General features: G+C 38.5%; 1 non-coding gene across 1 annotated transcript; it reads right to left on the bottom strand.

Annotated features, from left to right (window-relative positions):
• Nucleotides 1-11,391: 11,391 nt before the first annotated feature.
• LOC136216195 (small nucleolar RNA R71) lies at nt 11,392-11,498 on the bottom strand. The gene has a single exon (XR_010683185.1). It is a non-coding gene; the product is annotated as a small nucleolar RNA R71 (small nucleolar RNA).
• Nucleotides 11,499-12,127: the final 629 nt, after the last annotated feature.

Genomic DNA, 12,127 nt, shown 5'->3' with positions numbered 1-12,127 from the left:
TGGATGATTGGTAATCATGTATTTTAATTATGATTGCTTTTTATATATATATCTAGAGCTCTAATTTTATTCTTTTCAACCCTGTTACTTGTTGTCGGATATTAATATAAAAGCTATTGTTGAACCTTAAGCTTTTAGTTCAATTGGTTTTCTCACATGGTATGATAGTCTCTTAGACCAAATGGTTAAAGGTTGGTGCCTTGGCAACTCCATTTGTTGATTAAATTCATCACATGGTTAGATAAGCATGTTTTGTGCACGGTTCAAGTCCCATGGGCATTCGTGTGATGGGGTGTCAGAGATTAATATAAAAACTATTGTTGAACCTTAACTATTAGCTTAATCTATTAGTTCAATTTTTTTCTGATAATTGTATCATAATGTTTGTGATTGCAAGCTTGAATTACTTAGGTCCTTAATAATTAATAGGGGATTAATTACCTTCAATATATGTTTGTTTTGAAAGCTCTATAACTTTTTTGCCACTTTTTATGTTGGATTTTTTTTATTCCTTGTAAATTATTTCTCCCATCTCATTAAGAAGGGAGAAAGTGAGTTTGTTATCTTATTACTTCTTTGGTAGAAAAGACTAGCACTATCGATTTATTCAAAAATCTGCTAATCATGTAGTTGATATATTCTTCAGATATTTTTTTATGGCTTTTGTTGCCAAGGCATAAATGTAAAAGGTAATTACCTTTCTAGATTGCATTTTTGTTTTCTATTGTGAAATTGATAGTAATATATATATAGGAACTGCAGAGAAAAATGATGCAAGAATCAAATTTATCAAAGTTCAAATTTGAAGTTCAGAGATACTAGGTATTTTTTAAGAATTTGTACTTCTATGTTCAAGAAATTATTTAATTTTCTCATGGTTGAGTCTCATTGCTTGGATGAAGACGAGGCTTCATTGCTTGGATGAAGACGAGGCTTCATTGTTTTGATGAAGACGAGGCTTCATTATTTGGAGATGAAGACGAGGCTTCATTACTTTGATGATGAAGACGAGGCTTCATTACTTTGATGAAGACGAGGCTTCATTGTTGGATGAAGATGAGGCTTCATTATTTAGAGATGAAGACGAGGCTTCATTATTTGGATGAACCCTTTTCTTTCCAGAACTTTTTTACTAATGCATTATATCTTTTAACAAGTAACTTTTTAGAATCTGGTTTAGGATTTCTCCGATTGTTTAGGGTAGGTGGCCAGCCGTATCCCAATGTGTGAACCTTTGTGAAGGTTAGAAGCTTTTATTCCTGGTGAGGAAGTTAAGCTGCCTTAGGCGATCGATTTGCTTCTTATCTTTGAGGTGAATCGATCCGCCGCCAGGTCTTGAGACTCTTCTTTGGGAAGAGTATTTGAGAGTGTAAAGTTCTCTCGTCTGAGAAATGTTTTAACTCTGTCTCTGACGACGATCAATTGTTTCCTATCTTTGAGGTAGATCGATCCGCCGCTGAGATTATTGTTCTCCTATCTTTGAGGAGAAAGTTTAGGGTTTAATTTTCTCATGTTTGAGATAATTTTAACCCGCTTTTGATGGTGACCAATATTGTTCCTGTCTTTAAGGAGAGAGTTGAGCTCATTTGAAAGCTCCTGAGGGTCTGTGCTTCTTATCTTTGTGGAAAGGGGATCCGCCCGTGATGGGGATCAATTGTCCTATCTTTGAGGTAATTGATCCGTCTGTGGAACTTTTCATTCGCCAGCCACTAGGCGTATATCAGGAATAAAAGCTAGGCAAATGAATATAAAAAGTATGGCGAGAAAGAATAAATTGTAAAATATAGGATACTATAACAGTTTAATGCACATATAAGAATACGTAAAAATACTGATTTTTAGGCCTATGGTTCTGTCTTTTCTGAGCAACTAGAACCGCATCCTCAATGATGTTTAACTTATGAGTAATCACATCTGGGCTTACTCCTGTGGGGATCTCATTCTCCTATGCAAATAGGCTTTCAAACTCAATGAGAACTTTCGTAACATCCTCCTTGATCTCGGGTTTTAATCCTTTGGCGATCCGCACCCGCTTTCCATCAGCAATAAGGAGCGTTTCTGTGTCGCCCAAAGCTGTAGTGACAAGTTCATCTTCCTCACCCTCGTCATCTTTGAATTGTGGACGGATCGATAGCGACGCCGAGTAGGTCTCTTGAACCGCCTTTTGGTTCCCGCTAATCATTATTCCTCCTTTGCTGGTGGGAATGTACATTGCCATACGACGGATGGAAATTAGGGCTGCAACCTCTGAGATGAACGGCCGCCCGAGAATGATGTTATAAGCTGATTGTCCATTCATAATAGAGAACTCCAGATCACCAATCCACGCTTGATCATCATCCGCCAGCTTGCATTCCAAAGTTACCTGGTCCTTGGTCCGGATAGTGTGACCTGTCACTCCCATGATGTCAACAATGGTTGTTTCTATTTGGATCGGATCAACCTTGAGTTTGGCGAATGCACCTATGGTGATGACATTGCAAGAACTGCCCGTGTCTACCATTACTCGCTTCATTTCATCTCCCATCCTTCAATTGTCAACGCATCTGTATGTGGAGAGATTACTGGACATGTTTCTGCAAAAGGGGCAATTGAGGGATGTTTTATCCAGAACGAATATTTTTGCTTTTTCCACGGGTGGCTGATACACTGGTCCATCTGCTATGACATTAATGACACTTTTGAATTTCTTTTTGGGATCTGTCTTCTACTTGTCGTCTTGTTATTTGTTATTCTGGACAAAGCTATCTAGTTTGTCAGCTCCCAGCAAGCTTTAGTGTGGTGGCCAACCTGTAGTACGCTTTGGCGTTTCTTCCAACGGTTACATGCTCCCCTCCTTTGGGTTCGGGATATGTAATGTCCCGCTTATATTGATTCTTTTCTTTTATATTGTGGAAAGTTGGAAGCTTTAATCATTTTTTCCGCCTCGTACCCCATGATTCGCGATGTGAATGGCGAATTCCTGTTAACTGGATGGCGTATCTTTCTGCATTGTTCTCTTGTCTATCCAGAGCGGCATGCACTCGCCTTTCAATCTCATCATTTGTGTGTTCAATGTTGAATCATGATGGTGAAGCCGGCTCTTGATCTTGATCTCGATCATGTTGAGGTTATGCTTGGAGCTATGGTTTAACGCGGATGGATGTTGTCACAATCGTGGGAGCCATTTTATCTAGCTTCAAATATCTTGTCCCCGCATCCTTCAACATTTTGCTAACATAATAGATGGGGAACTGTTGACCTTCTTCTTCTTGAATAACCACGGTGCACATAGCTTTATCCATGACAGATAGATACAAATGTAGGTCTCCCCTTCAAATTGTTTTGCTCATCAAGGGTGGTTCTGCTAGGAATTGTTTTGTACCTTGAAATGCTTGTTGACAATCTTCTTAGTACGATGATCTGCCCGTTCAACCTCTGGATCTTTCTCACCCTTTGTGGGGCTTTCATTTAGGCGCTCTTTTCACCTTTCTCCTCGTAGGGCTTTTATTTAGGCGCTCTTTTCGCCATTTGCCTCGTAGTGCTTTTACTTTATCTGGATTTGCTCTAACTCCTTTTTGGCTAATGATGTAGTCAAAGATTTTTTCTGAAGTGACTTTGAATATACACTTCTCTGGATTGAGCTTTATTTTTCATGCCAGTGTTTGGCACTGATTGCAGTATTAGCAATTCCCTTGTACTTGTGGGTTAGTACTGAAAGAACTACAGAAGTGGGGCATATCCTGTCCATTATTAAAAAAATTATGGTAAGGCATAAAAGCTATATTCACTTACCTTGGGGATTAATGGCTTGATCCATGGAACTGACTTCATAGTGAAAGACTATTTGCATTGACCTTTGTTGGCAAATATCATGTACGATGCAATGTCTCTTTATGGAATTCTTAGTTCATCTTGGAATCAATTTAGTAATTCCTTTACGTTGGTCCCTGACTCTAGAATGAACTTAGTCAAAGGATAAAACCGAGTAAATATTATATGTCAAACAAATTCATAATAGAATTTTATTCATGATTGTGTTAATAATACCACATATAACGGTCCTAACCATAAAGATTACTACTGCACATAAATATCATAATGAATTCTTAATAAATAACCATAATGAAAATGGTTTAAGAACAATGTCCTTTTGTATTTCAATGCACATTAATATCCAAGATAGCATATTTATTTTAAACATCATAAAAGTTATGACATTCTATATTGGGTAAGATATCTTACATAGTTCCTATTTACTTGCAATTAATATTGTGCATCCATACATTAATGGCATTCAGAGATCATTAAAGCCTCATTTGAATGAGGTGTAATTAAAGAAAGGTAAGTGATGATTTAATAATATAGTTATATATAAAATTACTCTTATATCATTTCATTTGTACGAATAAAATAAAAGAGAAAGGGTAATTTTGGAAGAAAAATATGATTCTCCTCCAATTTGGAGTGTAAGGAAAATTACTCAAAATTCACTCTCACCTACCTTCACATACATTCCTTCAATCTTTAAGGAATTCTCATGTATATCCTAAGAATTTTGCATAAATTAATGTTCTGATCCGAAACCGACACTTGCACTATTTTATAGTTAGCTCAGGACATGAAAGTTTTGTTTATCAAATTTGGTAATTCATCAGCCCATAATGGCCTTAATAGTTAGGGACAATTATAGGATAATTACAAATAGACTCAATATTTTCAAGTCTCTTGTATTGGTAACAGAAATTCTAACAATGTCAAATAAACAGTTTTTATATGAATAGACACATCCTTGTAAAAAAAGGGAATGAAATAACTGTTTGACAAAACAATATTCAAAAATATGAATTTTTGATATTAAAAGTACTATATAGGAGAAAAGCCATATATAGATGGTAAATTGTACAAGGAAAAACCAAATATGATTTTTTTGTAATTTCTTCTAATAGTTATATGCATGTTCATCCAAAAGACCGACCAGATCTAAATCATTTGTAATTACATGAGCCCTTTTATGATATTTTAATATCAAATGACAAAATCACATTGAATGGATGATTTTTTTTTGTAAATCCCAAGATTACGGGTCTTATACATGCATTTGTACTAATTCAATGATAATATCATATTACACTTGTCATGCATAAAAATATGAGGGCATAGTAAGCATGCAAGATTTAATGAAAGATTTGTGTCTATGACTTCATCTTTCACAGTTTATTAGATTTATCATAATAACATGTAATGATATTCATAGCACTTTATAAGAGTGAGGGATCTCAATTTTCTTTAATTAAAAATGGAATAAGAAAGGGGAGGAAACTTATCTTTTTCATCATAAAATTCCAGATTTAATGTAGAAAACTCTTTCCCACCAATATATGGAGAACTGTATCTTTGGATAGATTTGTTGTACTGATTGAGCCAAAGTTTGAGATTGTGATTTCTATTCTGTTGACTCCATTGTTTTGTTCTTTGTGAAACTCTATACAATCAAGATTTTGTGATCTTCTGTTTGTTAGAGATCCACCTTCACCGCACCAATTGATAACTTGTGGAAAAATCCTTGATCGGAGCACTTCCCTATGAGGCGCCGTTGGGATCGGCCGGGGACACTCCGATGCCAAAGTCAGTAATATTTCTGAGAATAAACTGTAAGCACAAAAGTAGAGAATCAGTAAGTGTACCTTTGATCCTAAGAAGCTGGGGTATTTATATAGGTTTTTGTAACCTTCAGCATTAATGGGGAAGCAGGTGAAGAGTCGTGTCATTACTCGTCTTTAATTGCTATCAATTCTCCATTAATCCCAGTATTTAGCATTGAAACCCTCAGAGTTGAGGTATTCAAACAGTCAAGTCTTTATTCCCCTTTAATGGCTATTAATTGCCATTTAATTGTATTTATTCCCATTCATGGATGGTAATAAAGGCTCCTTTTCGTATTCTTTGATCCGTCAAGGCGTATGTACGCTCTCCTTGAGAGCTATGGCGGGTCTCCGCTATTCGCTCTCATCGGGCGTATCTCGTTATGGCGTATCTCGCCATGGTCCACGTGGCGTGGCATAATGCTAGAGACTCCTTCCTTTTTCTTATTATTTGCATATTCGCCCCTGCATTAATTATCATTAATTCCACATTAATCATGCATAAATATCTCTTTTAGAAGGAATAATGGTTTGCCATTATTTCTATTAATTTTTCCTTATTCCTTATTCAAGAATAATTTGGGTTGTTATCAAACTCTTTCATGGAATCACTCCATTTATCTTACTTCGTTTTATGGAACTGATCTAATAGAACTTTTAACGGACTAATAGGAATGACGTGTCTAATCCGTTCTCAGATGCCTAAATTGATACTTTTTTAAACGTTAAGCCTATATTAGTGCTATTTTGTATGTGGAGCCTAAATTGATACTTTCCCAAAAACCATAGTCCTATTTTGATACCTTATCCCTTTAACTTTTAACGTGATATTGATGCAGCGGAAAAAAAACAGACTTTTGTCTTAAACATATGTTCGCGCACGAACAATGCCTAAAATCGTCAACTATCGTTGAATCGCGCATGACTAACGAAAATTGGAAAAAGAGAATAAACTCTGAAATTTTATTAATCGAAAACCGATTACATAATGGGGACGTCGTGCCTTTATATAGGCTGACAAATAAAACCTAATTCGAAACCTAAAAGGAAAAGTAACAAAAACACGGAAATAATTGAAAATGCGACAAAAACACAAAACTGCCATTTTGAGGCCCAAAACGACCTCAAATGGCTAAAAAACACGTCCACCATGGGTCTTTAGACCCATGCTTTTTATTCAATGGGCCGAATCCAATCAGATTAGGGTCCAATATCGCTAAATTCCAACAAACCCCGTTTTAACTTCAAAATATCAGTTTTGCCACCGGATCAGTTTTCTCCAAATAGTTCAACGCTCGCTCCACTTCATCATTCTCCCCTGGGTGAACAGAATTCGCCCTCGAATTGTCATCATCAGAAGAATCACCAGAGAAAGGAATCAGGTGCTTCACATTAAAAACATCCGCAGTGCGAATGTGACTAGGCAACTTCAACCGGTAAGCATTTGGGTTGATTTTCTCCACAATCTCCACGGGCCCTATCTTTTTGGCAGACAGTTTGTTATAATCTCCCACGGAGTACCTTTCTTTAGTCAAAACAGCCCAAACAAAATCCCCAACTTCGAACTCCACATGGCGACGCTTCTTATCCGCATATGTCTTGTAATTGCTTGCTGCCTTTACAAGATTATCATGAACTTGCTGATGCACCTCCACCAAGCTCTTCACAAAGGTTTCTGCCTTCCCCTGCACGCGCGTCTTATCTAGCAAGCACACCAAATCAAATGGGCCTCTAGGAACAACAGAATAAACCACAGCAAAAAAGACTGAATCCCGTACTGCGGTTAACAGCATGGTTGTGCGCAAACTCAGCTTTGCTCAATAATACATCCCACGTTTTAGCCTTGTCACCAATCAAACAACGCAACAAGTTGCCTAAGGATCGATTCACAACTTCAGTTTGCCCATCAGTCTGAGGATGGTAGGCACTACTAAAATTCAATTGCGTATTGACCATTTTCCACAAACTACGCCAGAAATGACTAATAAATCGAGTGTCCCGGTCAGACACAATGGTTGCCGGTAAGCCGTGCAGCTTATAAACCTCTCGGAAGAACAATTGGGCTACTTGAACAGCATCAGTTGTCTTTTTACAAGGAATAAAATGTACCATCTTTGAAAAACGATCCACAATGACAAAAATTAAATCATTACCTCGCTGTGTACGTGGCAACCCCAACACAAAGTCCATGTTGATGTCTACCCACGGCTGTGTAGGAACATGAACTGGACGATACAATCCCGCATTAGTAGCTGTCCCCTTCGAAACTTGACAAATGCGACACCGATGTACCAGTTTCTCCACTTCTTTTCTGATAGAAGGCCAGCAGTAATTGGCTTGAACTAACTGCAAGGTACGATCCCGACCCACATGACCTTCTCCGTGCAGCTCTTCAATAACTTTCAACCGTCAACTACAATCAGGCACACACAACTGGTTGCCCTTGAATAGAAAACCATCCTGAAGGTGGTAACCTGTACGCTCTCCAGCTCGTACTTTCGTCAACACGCCAGCAAAATATGGGTCAGTTTCATATAATTCAGCGAAAGAGTCGAATCCAAATACCTCAATCGACAATTTGGTGAGCAACCCTCTCCTCCTACTCAATGCGACCGCCACCTTGTTTGTCACTCCAGATTTATGTTTTGAAACAAAGGTGAACTGTTACAGATACTGAAGGAAAATAGGCAAACGTATAGCAGCGAAAATATAAAATTTTTAACCTATTTCCATTAACCCAACATCCGTTAATCGTTATTTCATATAAAGAGTGATAGAAGGAAAAACCTTTTGGAGTTCAATCTACCGTTGCAAACGAAGTGCCCACAACTTTAAAAGAGATGGAAACTGTCTACCAATCTGCCCCTACCCGACCGGACCTTCCAGACCTCCGAACGACAATCCCAACGGTGGAAACGTGGAAGAATATGTCTAGAAGCTCTTGTCCAAAAATCGCGGCGATCAGACGGTTCAATCTCCGGAAATCCGTGAAATCGTGAGCTGACCTGATATAGGAGGAACTAGAACGAATTTCTCCCTTTTGTTTGTTTTTCTTCTTTCATGAACACAACAAAACGAACAAGTAAACGATTAGAAATCAACCAATGAATAGCAACCAAAATATATTGCCTCTAATTAATCAACACAAGATAAAGGAGAAAAAGAAAGAGATGAAATCAATTGATTTGGAAGCAATCGGTGGAATTCCGTCCTCTACTATAGTGGTCGAAATTCTCAGTCTGCGGGAGAGAGTGGTGTGTCTCGAAAATCACAAGGTAGGGGGTATTTATATTCTCTTGTATCTAAACCCTAGTTAGATAGAATTAGGTTACTGAATAAGAATTTAATTCGGAATAGAATTCTTAATTATTATCTATTAATATATCTAAATATAAAAGATAATAATAATAACCTTATAGGATAATAATGGGAGTAATTTAATCTAATTAAAACTCCTAACTTATTTATCCTTTAATTAATTTAATTTATAATCCTAATCTAATTAGAATTGATAAAATCAAATTAATTATTTATGTATCTAGCATACATAAAATCGCCCCCCTCCTTAACTGGGCCCTATTGGGCTTAGTCGGGCTTCCGTCAATTAATTAACATCTGTTTTTCTTTTGGGTTCTGATAGCTCCCATTTATATAGGGTTTTTAGGATTGTTTTAGTTCGTTTTTGCTTTATTTCCATTCAATTTCAGTATCATTTTGCTATCTATTAGTTAAAAGGAATCATTTCCGTTATTTATGGCATTTTCTGTATTCTCAGGTGTTTTTAGGACGTTTTGAGCATTTCCGAACAGTTCAAGGACCACCAGAATAAATGCTGGAAGCAGGGACCGAAACAGATGCGTCCAGGAGGGGTTTGCGGACTTCTCACACCTGTCTCACCGAGACAGTGTCTGTCTCGTCGAGACAGGCCCTCGTCTCGCCGAGACACAGCCTGTCTCGTCGAGACGAGGCGGCCCAATGGTTCCCAAAGGGAACCATCACGTGGTGTCTCGACGAGACACCCTTTCGTCTCGTCGAGACACCTCTTGTCTCGATAAGATGAGACACTGAGAAGCAATTTCCCAGCGTTTTCTCACCTTCAGGGCGCGAATTCTGGCCAAAATAAATGTCCAAAATACCCCTGACACACCTAGCACTATAAATAGAACAATGTGCCTCCTTTGTGGGGGTTACCTTTTTCTTTTTCTGCTTTATTGATCTCTTCCTCCTCCTTCCTTCTTCTTTTTAGTAGATTTTAGGGTTTTCTACCATTGTAATTGCTGTTTTATTGAAGATTGGTGAGGGGAGTTCTCTCCATTGTGTAATCAGAATCAGACGAAATCGGGTTTTATATTCCTAATTCCTTACTCTGTCTCTTGCTTTTTGCTTATTTGAATTAATGATGATTCAGGCTTATAATGTGTGTTATAGTTGCTTGTTTAATTTAACTATGAACTAATCCCCATCCAATCTGGGATGGGGATAAATTGATTGCGTAACCATGTATGATTAGGGATTTAGTTTACTGGATTGTTTCCAATTGATTAGATTATGTGAGCTTAATGTCTAGATTTGTCAGAGATAGGATGATTGCTAGAATGAGATTCGATGATGATCAACTAGCCTGACATAGCAGAACCTAATGCCTTGAGTCTGACAAATTTAGGATTGCAGATAGGTAGATACCTGACCAAGGAATTACCTAATCTGAATTAGCATAATCTGACCTCGCTAGAGACCACTAGGAGTGCGGGCTAGTGGCTGGGCTACGGCTTTAGCCTTAATCACCACAGACCCTAATGCTTTGCATGCCCTAGGTTATATGTCTAATCAATCCGTCAACCAAATGCATGTGAATAGACTACAGGAGACTGACAATCTCCACGTGGTTAATTAGGTGGATACCGTCAATTATCATTATGATATGAAACTAAATCCCAGTAAATCATACATGGGATCCAATTAAGGGAATCCCCATCTTAGATTGTCTCATCAATTAATTCGAATTCTTCCCTGTCAAACGTTTTTATCTTTCATTTTAGAAATTAGCCTCTTTAATCACTCTACTCCATATTTACCCTTCCGAACAATTGTGTTCCCACTTTGGGCTGACTAGTTGTGATAAATAGTCCTTGTGGTTCGATCCTGTGCTTAGCACTGTATTACTTGCTGCGATAGGATACACTTGTCCTGTCAACTGCTATATATTTTACGAGCATCAAGTTTTTGGCGCCGTTGCCGGGGACTATTTTTGTTTATAACTAGTTTGCTTTTGGTGATAGGTTTATATAATTGTTTGGAATTCCAAAAACCGAGGTTCTGGGAATTACTCATCATTGCATTTTGATTCTTAAGCTGATATTGTTCTTGCAGGACGAAAAAGGGTGACACAATGGCCGAAGATCCGTCGGTCATGGAGCTGTTGAGGGCAAAGCGGCCTATAAGCACCTCTGGCATCCTCGATCCGATAATAACAGCAATGTCATTTGAAATCAGACCAACAATGATTCAGATGATCCAGAACTCGGGACAGTTCGGTGGGGATTACTACGAAGATCCTAACTCACATCTTGACAAATTCATGGAATACTGCAGCACTTTCAAGTGTGAAGACGTCGCATCTGAACAGATCTTCCAGAAGCTGTTTAGATTTTCTTTGAAAGAAGAAGCTGCAGAATGGCTACAATCCATTGAGCCAGGGTCTCTCACTGACTGGGACACTACAGTATCAGCGTTTCTAGCAAAGTACTTCCCTCCGTCAAAGACTGCACAATTCAGAAGCGACATCACCTCGTTTAGGCAGTCCGATAGTGAGAACTTGCATCTAGCCTGGGAGAGGTTCCAGAAGTTGTTAAGACGGTGCCCCCACCATGGTTACCAACGGTACCAGCTTGTTGACATGTTCTACTCAGGAATATCTCCTGTCAGCCGTGCCTTTCTGGATGCAGCAGCGGGAGGAAATCTATTCAACAAGACTGCAATTCAAGCATACAATCTGATGAAAGAATTAGCTGAACGGAGCGCATGTTGGCAAGTTGAGAAGCCGACTCCAAGAAGAGGCACAACAGCCAAAGAGTTCCCTGAAATATTTTCAGAATCAAATCATCAGATAGCAGCGATTACAGAAAAAGTAGATCTACTGGAAACTCACCTGAAATCATCGGAACCAGTAGCAAGCTGTGAAGTGTGTAGCGGAGGGCATAAGAACGTGGAGTGCCCGATTGTACGTGAAAAGATCCATTATCTAAAACAGTATGGGTCAAATGGCACGCATTGGCAGCAGGACAAACATCGAGGATCAGGTTCTGAGACTGAATGGGAGAGAAGTATAGATGTCCTGAGAGAGAGCCTGAGTGCCATAGATGGAAGATTGGCACACAATGAAGCTTTCTGCCAAAGGCTTCAAACACAGGTCAGTAAATTGGTAGAAGAGAAAGCACGAGCAATCACGCTTAGGAGCGGAACACAGGTAAGCGCACCAGCCTTTGTGCCTCAGCAAGACAAGG

The sequence above is a fragment of the Euphorbia lathyris genome, chromosome 1 (assembly GCF_963576675.1).
Source record: "Euphorbia lathyris chromosome 1, ddEupLath1.1, whole genome shotgun sequence".
Lineage (NCBI taxonomy): Eukaryota > Viridiplantae > Streptophyta > Magnoliopsida > Malpighiales > Euphorbiaceae > Euphorbia > Euphorbia lathyris.
Note: the sequence above shows the minus strand (reverse complement) of the source record. Positions and strands in the feature narration are given on the sequence as shown.